Source organism: Chlorocebus sabaeus, chromosome 9 (genome assembly GCF_047675955.1).
Source record: "Chlorocebus sabaeus isolate Y175 chromosome 9, mChlSab1.0.hap1, whole genome shotgun sequence".
Taxonomy (NCBI): Eukaryota; Metazoa; Chordata; class Mammalia; order Primates; family Cercopithecidae; genus Chlorocebus; species Chlorocebus sabaeus.
Window position 1 is genome coordinate 95,255,987 of NC_132912.1, and position 16,218 is coordinate 95,272,204.

The following is a 16,218-nucleotide window of genomic DNA, read 5'->3' on the forward strand; positions in this document are numbered from 1 at the left end:
GCTGAGATCCGGCCATTGCACTGCAGCCTGGGCGACAGAGCCAGACTCCGTCTCAAAAAAAAAAAAAAAAAAATTATACATTTGGCCAGGTGTGGTGGCTCACGCCTATAATCCAAGCACTTTGGGAGGCTGAGGCGGGTGGATCGCCTGAGGTCGGGAGTTCAAGACCAGCCTGACCAACATGGAGAAACCCCGCCTCTAATAAAAATACAAAATTAGCCAGGTGTGGTGGTGCATGCCTGTAATCCCGGCTACTTGGGAGGTTGAGGCGGGATAATCACTTGAACCCGGGAGGCAGAAGTTGCAGTGAGCCGAGATCGCAGGGAGCTGGGATCGCACCAATGCACTCCAGCCTGGGCAACAAGAGGGAAACTCTGTCTCAAAAAAAAAAAAATAAATAAATAAATAATACTTCTTTGCTGGGCACAGTGGCTCACACCTGTAATCCCAGCACTTTGGGAGGCCAAGATGGGTGCATCACCTGAGGGCAGGAGTTCAAGACCAGCCTGGCCAACATGGTGAAACCCCTGATTAAAAATAAAAAAATCAGCCAGGCATGGTGGTGGGCACCTGTAGTCTCAGCTACTCGGGAGGCTGAGGGATGAGAATCACTTGAACCTGGGAGGCGGAGGTTGCAGTGAGCCAAGATCGCACCACTGCACTCCTGGGCAACAGAGTGAGACTGTCTCAATAAAATATGTCTGTATCTGTATCTATATTTCCACTTCTTAAAATCTCTATGAGATAGCAGGTATTATGAGCGCTTAAAAGACAAAGTAAGATCCACATGGCCTCCATTCATGCTTATTTTAATTTTCAATTCTCTATGTACTCCATAATTAATTGAACACAGTCACTGAGGGATTTTTTGGAACTTGCCAAGTTACTTGTGGAAAGAAATTCACTATTTTGGGCCAAAGTATTAAATTTGTGATGTGAATTCTCATAGATGTGATCTAGACTGGTTAAAAAAAGGATACAATGCTATTTTTATAACTCTCCAGCGATGTATGTAGTGAACCACTAACAGTTCTCATGAAATCTTAATAACTAATTCAAGTAGGGTAAAATATGTAAGTCAAAAACAAATAGTCAAATTCTCTAAATAATACCTTGCAAATTAGAGACTGGAAGATGAAATTCCAATCATCAGTGTCTCTCCAAAATGGCATTTTGACCGGAAATATCCTAAGATCCTGGCACAATAACTTTTATTATTGGTTCTACTTACACTACTGAGATCCTGTCTTTCTTCTGCAGAGATAAAACTATGGGAGAGTATGTTCTTGATGTAGTTTAATATTTTTTTTCGTGTTGTTATAATACCTGATACAGGGGCACTGGGAAAGTCCCTTTCATGAAATTGGATGTCTACAGAAAGCCACCAGATGGCGCTCTCAAACTCAGTCTTCAGCTCAGTAGTGCTGCACAGCACTGAGTAAAGAAAGATTCCTGTCCCAGAATGCTTAACAGATCCAGTGAAGAGAAAATGTGCAAGAAACAGCCTAGCAAGTAACCTTAATCTTAACTCATTAACCTTTTCCTAGTCACAAAGTAATCACATACTTTCATACTCCCTAGACGTAGCTTATCACCCAAGTTTCCAGGTTGTTCCTGTTTTTAAGATAGGGTCTTACTCTGTTGCCCAGGCTACACTGCAGTGGTATAATCACAGCTCACTACAGCCTCGACCTCCTGGGCTCAAGATCCTTCTACCTCAGCCTCCAAAGTAGCTGGGACCACAAGCATGTGCCATCACGTCCAGTTTTTTTTTTTTTTTTTTTTTTTTTTGGTAGAACCAGGGTCTATGTTGCCCAAGTTGGTTCCAGGTTCTTAATTAGTCCTCTCAATTTCTCACTGAAGACGAGCTGAAGCTGGGCACAGTGAATCATGCCTGTAATCCCAGCGCTTTGGGAGGCCAAGGCAGGCACATCACTTGAGGCCAGGAGTTCAAGACCAGCCTGGCAAATATGCCTATCATCCCAGCTACTCAGGAGGCTGAGGCATGAGAATGAAACCAGGAAGGCAGAGACTGCAGTGAGCCAAGATCGCACCACTGCACTCCAGCCTGGGTGACAGAGTGAGACTCCGTCTGATTAACTGATAAATAAATAAATAATATAAATAAATAAACAAACAAATAAATAAGACCTAGTTCTGCTTTACTGCCCAAAGAGGTCCTGAGACATTCTCTCACTCTACCTGAGGGGTCCAGATGCTCTTAGATGCATACCCATAGTCCTAACTCCTTAGGAAAAAAAAAAAAAGGCCTTTCGCTGGAGAATGTTTGAAGTTCTCTCATATCAAGGGGAAATTTGAGTATTGATGATGCCTTTCTTTTCTACTAAATGAAGATTCTAAAAGCCACAGTTCCAGATGGAGTTTTGCTTAAGCTCCTTAGTGCTTTACACTGCCATCTAGGCTCACTGCAACCTCCACCTCCAAGGTTCAATTGATTCTCCTGGGGCCAGATATCTTCTGACTGCATAGCCTTGAACAAGTTACTTTACTTCTCTGTGGCTCAATCTCCTAAACTGACATTAGTGGGCTTACAGTACATAGTAAGAAAAATACATGTAAAAAAAGCGTAAGACTATTACTTAACAAAAATGTTAAAGTCTTATGACACCAACTGTTGTTTAGTATGCAGAGAATGAGAACTCAGACACTGCCTGAGGGAGTGCATCTTGGATCAATCGCTACAGGAAACATTCTAGTCAATTTGAAGATGTCCATATCCTACTACATAGTAATTCCACTCCTGGATATATGTATCCAGAGGAGTCTGTGTACAAGGAGACATGTACAAGAATTCCACAGTAACACTGTTTCATTAACAGGAAAATGGATAGTGGTACATTCATTCAGTGAATTTTTCAAAGAGCAATAAAATACAAAAATTATCAGAGGAATACTCATCAATATGGACAATTCTTACAAAACAAAATGTTGAATGAAAAAATACAAGCAGCAGAGATTACATACAATAAAATACTATTTCTATGAAACACAAAAACATATAAAACTATAAACACGGAAATGATAATCATTAAAGAATATAGTGGTTATCTCTCAGGAGCAGGGAGGAAAATGCAATTGAAGTGTACGCCGGATGCTCAAAGTGCATTTGTAACATTCTTTCTTTAAGCAGTGTGACCGGGAATGATCTCGCAAATGTCTGTGTACCTACCTCTTTGTATGACAACTACATCATACATCTGTAAAAATACTGAAGTATTGGCTGGGCGCGGTGGCTCAAGCCTGTAATCCCAGCACTTTGGGAGGCCGAGACGGGCGGATCACGAGGTCAGGAGATCAAGACCATCCTGGCTAACACAGTGAAACCCCGTCTCTACTAAAAAAATACAAAAAACTAGCCGGGCGAGGTGGCGGGCGCCTGTAGTCCCAGCTACTCCGGAGGCTGAGGCAGGAGAATGGCGTGAACCCGGGAGGCGGAGCTTGCAGTGAGCTGAGATCCGGCCACTGTACTCCAGCCTGGGCGACAGAGCGAGACTCCTTCTCAAAAAAAAAAAAAAAAAAAAAAAAAAAAAACTGAAGTATTTAACATAATACTTAATGAATAAACAACAGAAAATAAACAACAAACAGTAGCTACTGCTGTTACAATTTGAATTGTAGGAAGGACACTTGGCTTCTGAGTGGATCATTAAATAAAAAGATGTACTCACCAAGGAAAAAAATAGATTGTGGCTAGAAGCTGAGTAAATGGTCCAGATGACTGCCCCCCAACAACTAAGAATCCATGTATGGAGAACAACGTGAATAAGACTGGGATAAAAAATACCAGTTTAGTCTCTAGACACATACTGTCCTAATTATGGAGGATCAGGGTTGCTCACCTACTGGGACCCTTCCACTCTAGGCCTGCTAGGAGAGAACACTGCCTTGGCATTAAGAAATTCAGGGATTCTTGTCCTGACTCCATCATGTGCTAATTAGAAACCCTGGAAAAGTCTTCAAATATCTCCAAGGGGTCATTTATTTCATCTGTAAAATAGGGATAATAAGGATATTTGTCCAGTTGGCAAGAGCAAGGAAGGGCTCAATCCCTGACTCTCCTTCATTTCCTAGCTGTGAGACACAGGCAGGTTTCTTAACCTCTCTTACACCTCAGTTTTACTTATTCATAAATGGAAATAATAAGAGAACCAACCTCACAGGATTGCTGTGAGAATTAAAATATAAATAATCTGCCGGGCTCGGTGGCTGACGCCTGTAATCCCAACACTTCAGGAGGCTGAGGCAGGCGGATTATTGGAGGTCAGGAGTTTGAGACCAGCTTGGCCAATATGGCGAAACCCCATCTCTACTAAAAATACAAAACTTAGCCAGGCATGGTGGCAGTCACCTGTAGTCCCAGCTACTCGGGGAGGCCAAGTCAGGAGAATCGCTTCAACCCAAGAGATGGAGGCTGCAGTGAGCCGAAATCAAGCCATTGCACTCCAGTCTGGGCGACAGAGCAAGACTCCATCTCATAAATAAATAAATAATCCATGTTAAGGCTCAGCATAGCATCTATCAGACAATAATTACACAGTATTAACATGGGGTTTTGTGAAGCCTAAGAAATGTAATAATGGATGTGAAGAGGGGTTGGTAAATTGTAAAATCCAGTAAGTGCTACTTTATATTTTCATTTTAACAACTATTTTAAATTCTGTTTAGAATAAATAAAGGTTATAAACTCAGTACTAATGTATATGAATGCTGATTTTCAAGGGAATAAAATTTATTTTCCTGGAAAATTCTGAAGTTAGCAATATATTTCTTATTCTGAGAAGGAATGAGTTTTAAGTTTTAGAAATGTCTTAGAAACCAGAGGTTGCTCCAATAGTATGTTCTCAGGGAGAGGTCAACTTTATAGTTATAAGCCATTTTAATTTTATACGTTCTCTGAAAACCCAAGATCCTGAAAGTTAGGCTAACATACACATAGCTAGTTACTTGGAATTATTATAAACTTTTTTTAAAGTCCCTTCTTCTTGCTATAGCAATCTTCTAAAAATCCTGGAAGTGACAGACTAAAGCCTTTTAATATATGTGAATTTTCTCACAAAATTTAAAATGACAATAAGAGGGGATTTTAAGCAAAAACCTCTTAAATGCCATCAGAAAACACTCCTACACTTGATTGGTCCAGCTCTTGTTTTCAGTAAATTTCTAGTTTTCTGTAGACACATATCCCAGTGAGGGTAAAAAAGATAGTAACAAAATCCATGGAAAAGCTTAGGGAACAACAAATGATTACATGGACTAAAATATATGAAATGTTTTTATATCCATGAGTTTATGTGATACACTCAAAAAAATAAATTAGTCACCTTGAAGGATGCTGACGAACCAATTCATTATTTTGAAAACTGGTCAATAAATGGAATGGAATAAAAGCATTTATCCTGCCTTTCCTATAGTAACTGTACCACTGTCTAGCCAAATAGTAGAAAAAGAGATTTTACAGTAGTACTCAAGTTAACCAAAACAGATGGAATAATAGAATTAGCATTAGAAAAAACAAAATTAGGGAGGTGATGCACTGAGAATCAATGTTTGCAACATCATAAATAAATGACCAGACATTGTATGCCCAATGGAAAAATACATCACCACCTATGAAAGTGCCTTGTCAAAAAGTCAAAGATAAATTTGATCAAGTCTCTATATCCAACTGCCAATTTGTAGAAATACAGAAGACAGAGCAACTTGTTAAACTACATTGTTAGGGGTGCAGTAAAAAAAAAAAATCTAGGCTATGAGAAGTTCAATAAAACAAACAACCTGATTATTCAATAAATAAATTCCAAGAGGGGAGTGAGGGGAAGGAGCAGAAGAAGAGATGAAGGATGAACTTATAAGCTAAAAAGAGACTTAAAAGACATATCAGACTGGTGTGGTGGCTCACTTTGGGTGGCTCACTTTGGGGTCCTAGCACTTTGGGTGGTCAAGGTGGGAGAATCGCTTGGAGCTAGGATTTCAAGACCAGTCTGGACAACATAGTGAGATCCTCTCTCTACAAAAATTAAAATAATAATAATAATAAAGGACATATCAAACAATCACTAATACTTGAGCCTTATTTGGACTCTGATTCAAATAAACTTTAAAAATTATGATTTTTATAAGAACACTAGAAATTTGAACACTAACTGGATATTTGATAATAATGGTAACAATAATGGTATTTTTATGTTTTAAAAATGAACTGTTATGTCTTAGAGATATATACTGAAATATTTATGAGCAAAATGATATCTAGTATCTCTTCAAAATAATACAAAAGGGTGAATGGAAATGTAATGCACACATAGGGTCATTATAGTATTTTGTGTACTTTTGTGTATGTTTTAAATTCTTCACAAAAAAAAAAATGGTGAAGGGAAAGAGGAAATAAGGGTGGGAGGAAAGAGAGAAAAAAGTAATTGAACTTGTATTAGAGTCTGATTTGGTGTGTTATTATCTTTACCACAGGATCAGGAGTCACTGAACTACCCTCTGGCTCATATTCCACAATTTTATTTGGTTCTATTTTTTTATTCTATTCCTTCCTATTTCTCTATGCAAAGGCATCCTTTGTTATACTCAAACTATCCTAACTCATGTTCTCCAAAAGAAACCAGGCTCACTCCTTGGTCTTTTCTTCATGTCATGGTTTTGGGGGTCAACCTAATTATTATCATGAAGAACACAGGCTTTGAGTTCAGACTGACTTAATAATTGAAATCCATAACCTATACAGAGAGTTTCACTACCGCCCTACCTCTCTCCTCTCTGTACTCCCTGCAAGACTAAAACATTAGCCAAATACAATAAATATTAGTTCCTTTTCTTTTTCCCCTTGAATGGCTCTTCCTTTTGCTTAAGGAAATCTTACCTATACTTCAGGAGAAGTGAAACTGCATCTCCACTAAGATCCTGGAGAATTAAATTCTGGGCAACACTAAAACAGGCAAAATAGAATAGTGTTTAAAAGCTCCAAATCTGGACTCAGATCCTGACTCTAGCACTTAAAAGCTGAGGGACCCTAGGCAATTTAATTATCTTAAGTCTTAATCTACACGTATATAACATGGAAATAAGAGCATCTACCTACTGGGGTTACTGTGAGAATTATTAGAAATTAAATAATCCATGTAAAGTACTTAGCACAGCACTCAATAAAAATTAGTAAGAAAAAGGAGGAAGAAAAAGGAGAGATGATGATCCTGGAAAATCAAAGCTAAAATTACACTCAATGAAATCCTGGGTTTGCCTTGCTTCCCCAACGAAACTTTCAGCACCTTGAGTGCAATGACATTGGTTACACTTCTTTGCATTTTCAAATGCACTTTACATGTAGGGGAACTAAAAAAATTACTTTTCAACTGAGAGAGACAAAATTCGGGCTCATTTATACTTATAATCCTATGAACTTGCAATAAGCATACCAGAGTAAATAGCAACGGAGTCAGAGATCACTTGAGCTCAGGAGTTTGAGACTAGCCTGGGCAACATGGTGAAACCCTGACTCTAATAAAAATACAAAAACTAGCCAGGTGTGACGGCACATGCCTGTAATCCCAGCTACTCCAGAGGCTGAGGCAGGAGAATCGTTTGAACCCAGGAAATGAAGGCTGCAGTGAGCTGAGATTATGCGACTGCACTCCAGCCTGAATGACAGAAGGAAACCCTGTCTGAAAGAAAGAAAGAAAAGAAAAGAAAAAAGAAAAGAAATTTTCTTTCTTTTCACTAGCTGGGCGCAGTGGTTCACACCATAATCCTAGCACTTTGGGAGCCCAACGTGGGCAAATCACCTGAGGTCAGGAGTTCGAGACCAGCCTGGCCAACATGGTGAAACCCGTCTCTACTTAAAAAAAAAAAAAATTAGCTGGGCATTGTGGTATGCGCCTATAATCCCAGCAACTTGGGTGGCTGAGACACGATAACCACTTAAACCTAGGAGGTGGAGGTTGCAGTGAGCCAAGATCATGCCATGTCACTCCAGTGTGGGCAACAAGAGTAAGACTCGGTCTCAAAAAAAAAAAAAAAAAAAAGTCACCCACACCTAAAACACAGCCCCACCCTCTGTATTCTTGTCTTCTACTTTGCCTTTCATTCTACCTATACATGAAGGAGTACCTGTTTCAATGCTCCCACCCACTCTCTGACCTCCTTCTTTTATTTCCCTCCCAGCTGACTAAACCCAGTTGCTCCCACAGTGTCGGCAGAGTTATGTTTGGAGAAACAGATCAGTAAGGCATAACCAGAACTAAGTTTTTCCTTTTCCTATTCTAAACCTACTTGTAAATATTCAACTGTTCCTACTTTAATTCCATGAAGAGGCAAACAAAAAAACAAAATAGGGCAGAAAAATGGCTTCCAATTTATCAGGAACTATGAAACTAAAGGCATATTTGAATAATGAAGAGAAAAAGCCAAAGTGGACACCAACTGAATTCAATAACATAGTAAAAATATCATTCATAAATTAGCCAGGCATGGTGGCAGGCATGTAATCCTAGCTACTTGGCAGGCTGAGGCAGAACTGCTTGAACCTGGGAGGTGGAGGTTGCGGTAAGCCGAGATTGCGCCACTGCACTCCAGCCTGGGTGACAGAGCGAGACTCTACCTCAAAAAAAAAAAAAAAAGAAAAAAGAAAAGAAAAATATAAATATATATATGTATCATTCAACATGATCAAGCAGGATTCATCTCAGGGATGCAAAGATGGTTCAACATATACAAATCAGGCTGGGCACAGTGGCTCATGTCTATAATCCCAGCACTTTGGGAGGCCAAGGCAGGTGGATCACCTAAGGTAGGAAGTTTGAGATCAGCCTGGCCAACATAGTAAAACCCAGTCTCTACTAAAAATACAAAAATTAACCAGACGTGGTGGTGGGTGCTGCAATCCCAGCTTCTTGAAAGGCTGAGGCAGCAGAATTGCTTGAACACAGAAGGTGGAGGTTTGCGGTGAGCCGAGATGGCACCACTGTACTCTAGCCTGGGCGAAAGAGTGAGACTCCATCTCAAACAAACAAACAAACACAAAATATATACAAATATATACAAATCAATAAACATGATACATCACAGGGCCAGGTGTAATGGCTCATGCCTGTAATCCCAGCACTTTGGGAGGCCAAGGCGGGTGGATCACTTGAGATCAGGAGTTCCAGACCAGCCTGGCCAACATGGCAAAACTCAGTCTCTACTAAAAATACAAAAATTAGCCAGGCATGTGCCTGTAATCCCAGCTACTGGGGAGGCTGAAGCAAGAGAATCACTCGAACCCGGGAGGTGGAGGTTGCAGTAAGCCGGGATTGCAACACTGCCCTCCAGCCTGGGCAACAGAGTGAGACTGTATCAAAACAAAATAAAACAAAAACATGATACATCACAGTAACAGAATCAAGGACAAATACCATAAGCTGAAAAAGGCATTTGACAAAATTCAACATCCCTTCACGATAAACATTCTCAACACACTGGGTACAGAAGGAACATATGTCAAAACAATAAAGGCCATATATGACAAACTCAGAGCTAACATTATATGGAACAGCAAAAAATTTAAAGCCTTTGCTCTAAGATCTGAAGAAGACAAGCATCCCCACTTTTACCACTTTATACAGCATAGTACTGGAAGTTCTAGCCAGAGCCATTAGACAAGACATAAAGAGCATCCAAAATGTAAAGAAAGAAGTCAAACTGCCATTGTTTATAGACAACATAATCTTATATTTAGAAAAACCTAAAGACTCTACCAAAAACACCTGTTAGAACTGATAAATGAATTCAGTAAAGTTGCAGGATACAAAAGTCAGCATACCAAAATCAGTGACATTTCTATATGCCAACAGTGAACAATCTGGAGAGAAAAAAAGAAAAATAACCCCACAAATCAAGAAAGCAATCCCATTTATAATAGCTACAAAAAACAAAAACAAAACCAAAAAACACACACACAAAAAAACACAAAGCACACACACACCCACACACCCCCTCTAAGAACAAATTGAACCAAAAAAGTAAAAGATCTCAGCCTGGACACAGTGGCTCACACCTGTAATCCCAGAACTTTGGGAGGCCAAGGTGGGCGGACCACTTGAGCTCAGGAGTTTGAGACCAGCCTGGCCAACATGCGAAACCTCGTCTCTACTAAAAATACAAAAATCAGCTGGGCGTGGTGGTGCAAGCCTATAATCCCAGTTACTTGGGAAGCTGAGGCAGAATTACTTGAACCCAGGCGGTGGAGGTTGCAGTGAGCTGAGATGGCGCCACTGCACTCCAGCCTGGGCAAAAGAGTGGGACTCCGTCTCAGAAAAACAAAAAAAAAGTAAAAGATCTCTACAATGAAAACTATAAAATACTAATGAGAGAAATTAAAGAGGGCACACACAAAAAGGAAAGATATCCTGTATTCATGGGCTGGAAGAACTAATATTGTTAAAATTTCATACTATCCAAATATCTACAGATTCAATGCAAACCCCATCAAAATACCAATGACATTCTTCACAGAAATAGAAAAAAACAATCCTAAAATCTATATGAAATCAAGGCAAGGACCTTTTCAGAATCCTACTGTCCTTTCACAGCTACCAATCAGGTATTATACTATTAACATGATTTATTTAACATTATTATGGGCTTCACAAGCACAATCTCATTTAATATTGACATCAACCTGACATGGAAGGAAACTAGGTAGAGAAGTTAAGAGGCTGGGCAAGATGGTTCATGCCTGTAATCCAAGCACTTTGGGAGGCTGAGGCAGGAGGATCACTTGAGCCTAGGAGTTTGAGATCAGCTTGGGCAACATAGGGAGACCCTATCTCTACAAAAGATTAAATAATTAGCTGAGTGCTGTAGCGTGTGTGTGTAGTCTCAGCTACTTGTGAGGCTGGGATAGGAGGATCATTAGAGCCCAGGAGGAGGAGGAGGTTACAGAGTGCCAAGATTGCACCACTGCACTCCAGCCTGGGCAACAGGGTGAGGCCCTGTCTCAAAAAAAAAAAAAAAGAAAAAAAAAAAAAGGGCAGGGTCTATGTTGCCTAGACTGGTCTTGAACTCCTGGGTGCAAACCATCCTCCTGCTCAGCTTCCTGAGAAGCTGGGATTACAGGTGCATACCCCCACATCTAGCTTTTTGTGTCTCTTTTGAATAAGAATTTTAAATTTCAATGAGGTCAAGTTTATCTCTAAACCTATGGTTTATGTCTATCTTTATGGGGTTTTTTGTGTGTTTAAGAATTTTTCTTCCACCTGAAGATCAAAAAAATTCTCATATATTTTCTTTTAAAAGTTGCAGCGAACCAGACTCAGTGGCACGTGCCTGTAGTCTATGGAAAGTCTACATAAAGTCCTAAGAAAGAACCATATTTTTTTCATTCATTTGTAATGTACCTCTTCCTTACATCAAGTTTCCATGTTTGTGGATATGTTTCCAGGGTCTATAATCTGTTCGACTGGTATCTTCATGCACCCCTGCATCAATTCTAATACTGTAACAACTAGAACTTTATAATAAGTCTTGGTACCTGATAGAAGTAGTTTTCCTTGTTCTTCAAAATTATCTTAGCTATTCTTGGCCTTTTACTCTCTTATTTATTTTATAATGAGATTATAAAATCCCTCAAAAAAACTTACAGGACTTTCAACTGGCACTGCATTGAATTTAGAGAAATCTGGGGCATATTTCTGAGTATTTTATAGCTTTGTTAAATATTGCGAATGAAATAATTTTTATCCCAGCATTTTCCTGTAATTGACTATTGATACAAGAACATGAACGGACGCAGTGGCTCACGCCTGTAATCCCAACTACTTGGGAAGCTGAGACAGGAGAATCGTTTGAACCTGGGAGGAGGTGGCAGTGAGCCAAGGTCGCGCCACTGCACTCCAGCCTGGGTGACAGAGTGAGCCTCCATCTCAAAAAAAAAAAAACAAAAACAAAACAAAACAAAAAAACCAACTGCAATTTTAGTGTGTTTCTCTTCTTTCTGGCAACCTTGCTTAATTATTTGTAATGACTGATCTGAAGATTTCCTTCAGTATTTTTATGGAGGCAATCCTATCATATAGAAATAAAGAAATAGGTTTTGTTTGTTGTGCTTCCTTTCCATCTTTTATAATCACATTTTCCCCTTGACTTACTGTAATGATTAATACTTGTAAGTACAGCCAAACAAAAAGTGATAGTGGGCATCCTTATTTTTTCAACAGAAATCTTCTGAAACCTCCATTAATCATGATGTTTGACAATAGTTTTTAATCAGCTTAAAAGTTTTTTATTGGCTGGGCGCGGTGGCTCAAGCCTGTAATCCCAGCACTTTGGGAGGCCGAGACGGGCCAATCACGAGGTCAGGAGATCGAGACCATCCTGGCTAACACAGTGAAACCCCGTCTCTACTAAAAAATACAAAAAACTAGCCGTGCGAGGTGGCGGCGCCTGTAGTCCCAGCTACTCAGGAGGCTGAGGCAGGAGAATGGCGTAAACCCGGGAGGCGGAGCTTGCAGTGAGCTGAGATCGCACCACTGCACTCCAGCCTGGGCAACAGAGCAAGACTCCGTCTCAACAAAAAAAAAAAAAAAAAAAGGGTTTTATTGTTGTGGTTTATTTTTGTTCACGGATGAGTGCTGTATTTTATCCAATGCTCAGAGTTTATTGTCTATCACTTTGGACTACTAAAACTGTGGGTCAGGACCCATTATATTGTAATTAAATGCATTTAAAGTATTAGCAGACCAGAGTTTCTCTAGGAAAAAAAAAAAAAACAGAATATAACGGAAAGTGCCAGACTACATCCCATGATGTAAGATACTGTTTGACAAAACTTTTGTTTCAGCTGCTCACACAAACACATACATGTGCTCTGAATTGCCAAATAAAATGCCCTTCTTACTATGAGTTGTATACAAAAAAGAGTTTGAAAGCCACTAACCTATACTATTTCTGAAGCATGAAAAATGTTAGGGACAAACATCTTACTGTAAAGTTTTCTTAAAACAGATAATACAATGTGTGGTTTTTATTCATTCAAAAATACATACCTTTTCCTAGTATTATTATTTTAAATCAAAATCCCTTGATGAGACCAGGCATGATGGCTTATGCCTGTAATCCCAGCACTTTGGGAGGCTGAGACGGGGAGATCACTTGAGGTCAGGAGTTTGAGATCAGCCTGGCTAACATGGTGAAATCCCATCTCTACTAAAAATACAAAATTAGCTGGGCATGGTAGTGGGTGCCTGTAATCCCAGTTACTCAGAAGGCTGAGGCAGGAGAATCGCTTGAATCTGAGAGGCAGAGGTTGCAGTGAGCCAAGATCACCATACTGTACTCCAGCCTGGGCAACAGAACAAGACTGTCTCAAAAACAAAAACAAATTCCCTGATGAACAAAGTGGCCCACATTCACAAAAACATTTGAGGTTAAAGCAATCTACATACATTAGCATGAATTTCTGACAAAGGATCCTACTTCAAGGATCACTTTTGCAAAGTTTTAAATATGCATAATATCTGAGATGAGGGCATACAGCTTTCATCAAATTTTCAAATGTACCTGTGACCTTAAAAATACATAGAACTATGGCCAGGCACGGTGGCTCACGCCTGTACTCCCAGCACTTTGGGAGGCTGAGGCGGGCGGATCACGAGGTCAGGAGATCGAGACTATCCTGGCTAACACGGTGAAACCCCATCTCTACTTAAAAAAAAAATACAAAAAATTAGCTGGGCGTGGTGGTGGGCTCCTGTAGTCCCAGCTACTTGGGAGGCTGAGACAGGAGAATGGCGAGAACCCGGGAGGCAGAGCTTGCAGTGAGCCGAAATCGCGCCACCACACTCCAGCCTGGGAGACTGAGCAAGACTCCATCTCAAAAAATATATATATATATAGAACTTATACTCCAAAAAATTCAATGTAAGTTTATAATTCTAAAATCAGAAGGTAACTTGACATTTCTATTACTTATATCACATTTTCTGTACTGTGTACTGAGTCTGGCTCACTTGTTTCTCAGCTGTTTATATTACCATGTACTTTGCTAACTGCCTAGCTTTGTCAGGCTATAAAAAGAAATATGCCCTGAAACTTCACCCATATGGATATGCCATGCAATGTATCTCTTTGCCCATCATTCCTGAAACCCTTCTATAGAATATTTTAAGATTGTTCTTGTGGCCAGGCATGGTGACTCATGCCTGTAATCTCAGCACTTTGGGAGGCTAAGGCAGGAAGAATACTTGAGGCCAGGAGTTCAAGACCAGCCTGGTCAATATAGTGAGATCCCATCTCTACAGGAAAAAAAAAATGTTCCTTGTTTGTGACCAGAAGTAACATTACTCACCTTATTCACTGGATTTATTTCTGGAAAATGTGTAACTGCTTTCTGATTATGCTGATTATAATTTGTCACCAGTGAAGTTATTTTAAAAAAGGCAACTCCCAAAGAGGAGCTCCAACATATTCTGCACAATAGTAGCATTGTTTGTGTAAGTATCTAACATAACAAAGAGACTACTTTAAAAAACAAATAATCACTGGGCGCGGTGGATCACGCCTGTAATTCCAGCACTTTGGGAGGCCGAGGTGGGCGGATCACCTGAGGTCAGGATTTCAAGACCAGCCTGACCAACATGGCGAAACCCCATCTCTACTAAAAGTACACAAATTAGCTGGGCGTGGTGGCGGGCGCCTGTAATCCCAGCTACTCAGAAGGCTGAGGCGGGAGAATTGCTGGAACTTGTGAGGCAGATGTTGCAGTGAGCTGAGATCAGGCCACTGCACTCCAGCCTTGGTGACAAAAGCCAGACTCCGTCTCAAATAAATAAATAATCATTTCAATGTAATGTTTTTGAAAAAACAAAAAAAAAGTTGGTCTTTTTTTTTTTTTTTTTTTTTGAGACAGGGTCTTACTATCACCCAGGCTGGAGTGCAGTGGCTCAATTACGGCTCACTGCAGTTGACCTCACTGGCTCAAGCCATCCTCAGCCTCCCAGGTAGCAGGGACTACAGGCACACACCACCATGCCTGGCTAATTATTTTATTTTCTTGTAGAGACAGTGTCTCACTATGTTGCCCAGGCTGGTCTCAAACTCCTGAACTCAAGCAATCCTCCCACCTTGGTTTTCCAAAGTATTGCAGTTACAGGCATGAGCCACCATGCCTGACCTGATATTTGTTTTTTAAAACTCACATTCCCTTCTTGACATACCATGTATGCTGATGTTCTCCACAAAAATCACTTCTCAAAAAATTCAGCATTATGTAGACATTCTAAGAACCACACTATTCATCTTGGCAATTATGTTAATATTGAGTGCCAAGTACTACGGTTCTAAAGAATATAGTATCACTGCTTCAAAGTGTAATTTTTGAAAACTCCTAAATCTGTAAAGCTATGCTAATTTCTCTGACTGCTGTTCGACATATTAGAATGATATCCAAACTTAAAGTTGTCTTTATGGTTTTAAAAAGTTCCCAAAACTAATTTATAAAATAAGCATGTTGTCAGAGAAGTTAATTTTTAAGCATAAATTTCTAAGTACACTAAATAATATATTATCATTATTCTTATAAACTTTTTTAATACCCAAAACAGTATTTTAAAAGTAAAGCAATCTGTTAACAATGATTACCTCTGGTGAGTAGGACTGGCAGGAATAGATAAAGAATAGACAGACTTGGTGTTTCTGCTTTTATTTTTACTTTAAATGCTTTTCTACTGTTTAAATATTTAAACAAGTACTTTTTAATGAAAAATTGAAGAAAAAGGTACAATTATAAAGTCAAGAGTCTCCACATTTATCTTATTCTACTTCCTGTTATCCCCACTTCTTATCTCCCTCTAGGAGATTGTAGCACTTTCAGAGCAGGGATCTTCTGTGTCTTCTACAGTGTCCTGTCTCCCACAGAGTTAACCCTAGAGCAGATGCTATGCATCTGGATTAGCAGAAGTGGAGGAAATGAGGACAAGTGGATTCAACAATACTATAGTGAGCCTTTACAAAAAAAAGTACTTTGGAAGGTAGGCTTCGGAATAAAAGAATCTATTATCTTCTCCATATGGAATGCTGGTTAATATCTATTCACAACTCTAACTGCTCTGCTCCTTAAACATTTAGAACCCTATTTGAACAGGATATAAGTAGAAATGTGGAATTTTGAAATCTATCCTGAAATGTAAAATATGCCATGAACTGTATATGCCATGG

General features: G+C 39.6%; 1 protein-coding gene across 5 annotated transcripts in view; it reads right to left on the bottom strand.

The window, feature by feature from the left end:
- The window catches only part of IDE (insulin degrading enzyme), a 118,902-nt gene that overhangs the window by 62,901 nt on the left and 39,783 nt on the right, over positions 1 to 16,218 (bottom strand). The gene's annotated exons all lie outside the window — the stretch shown is intronic.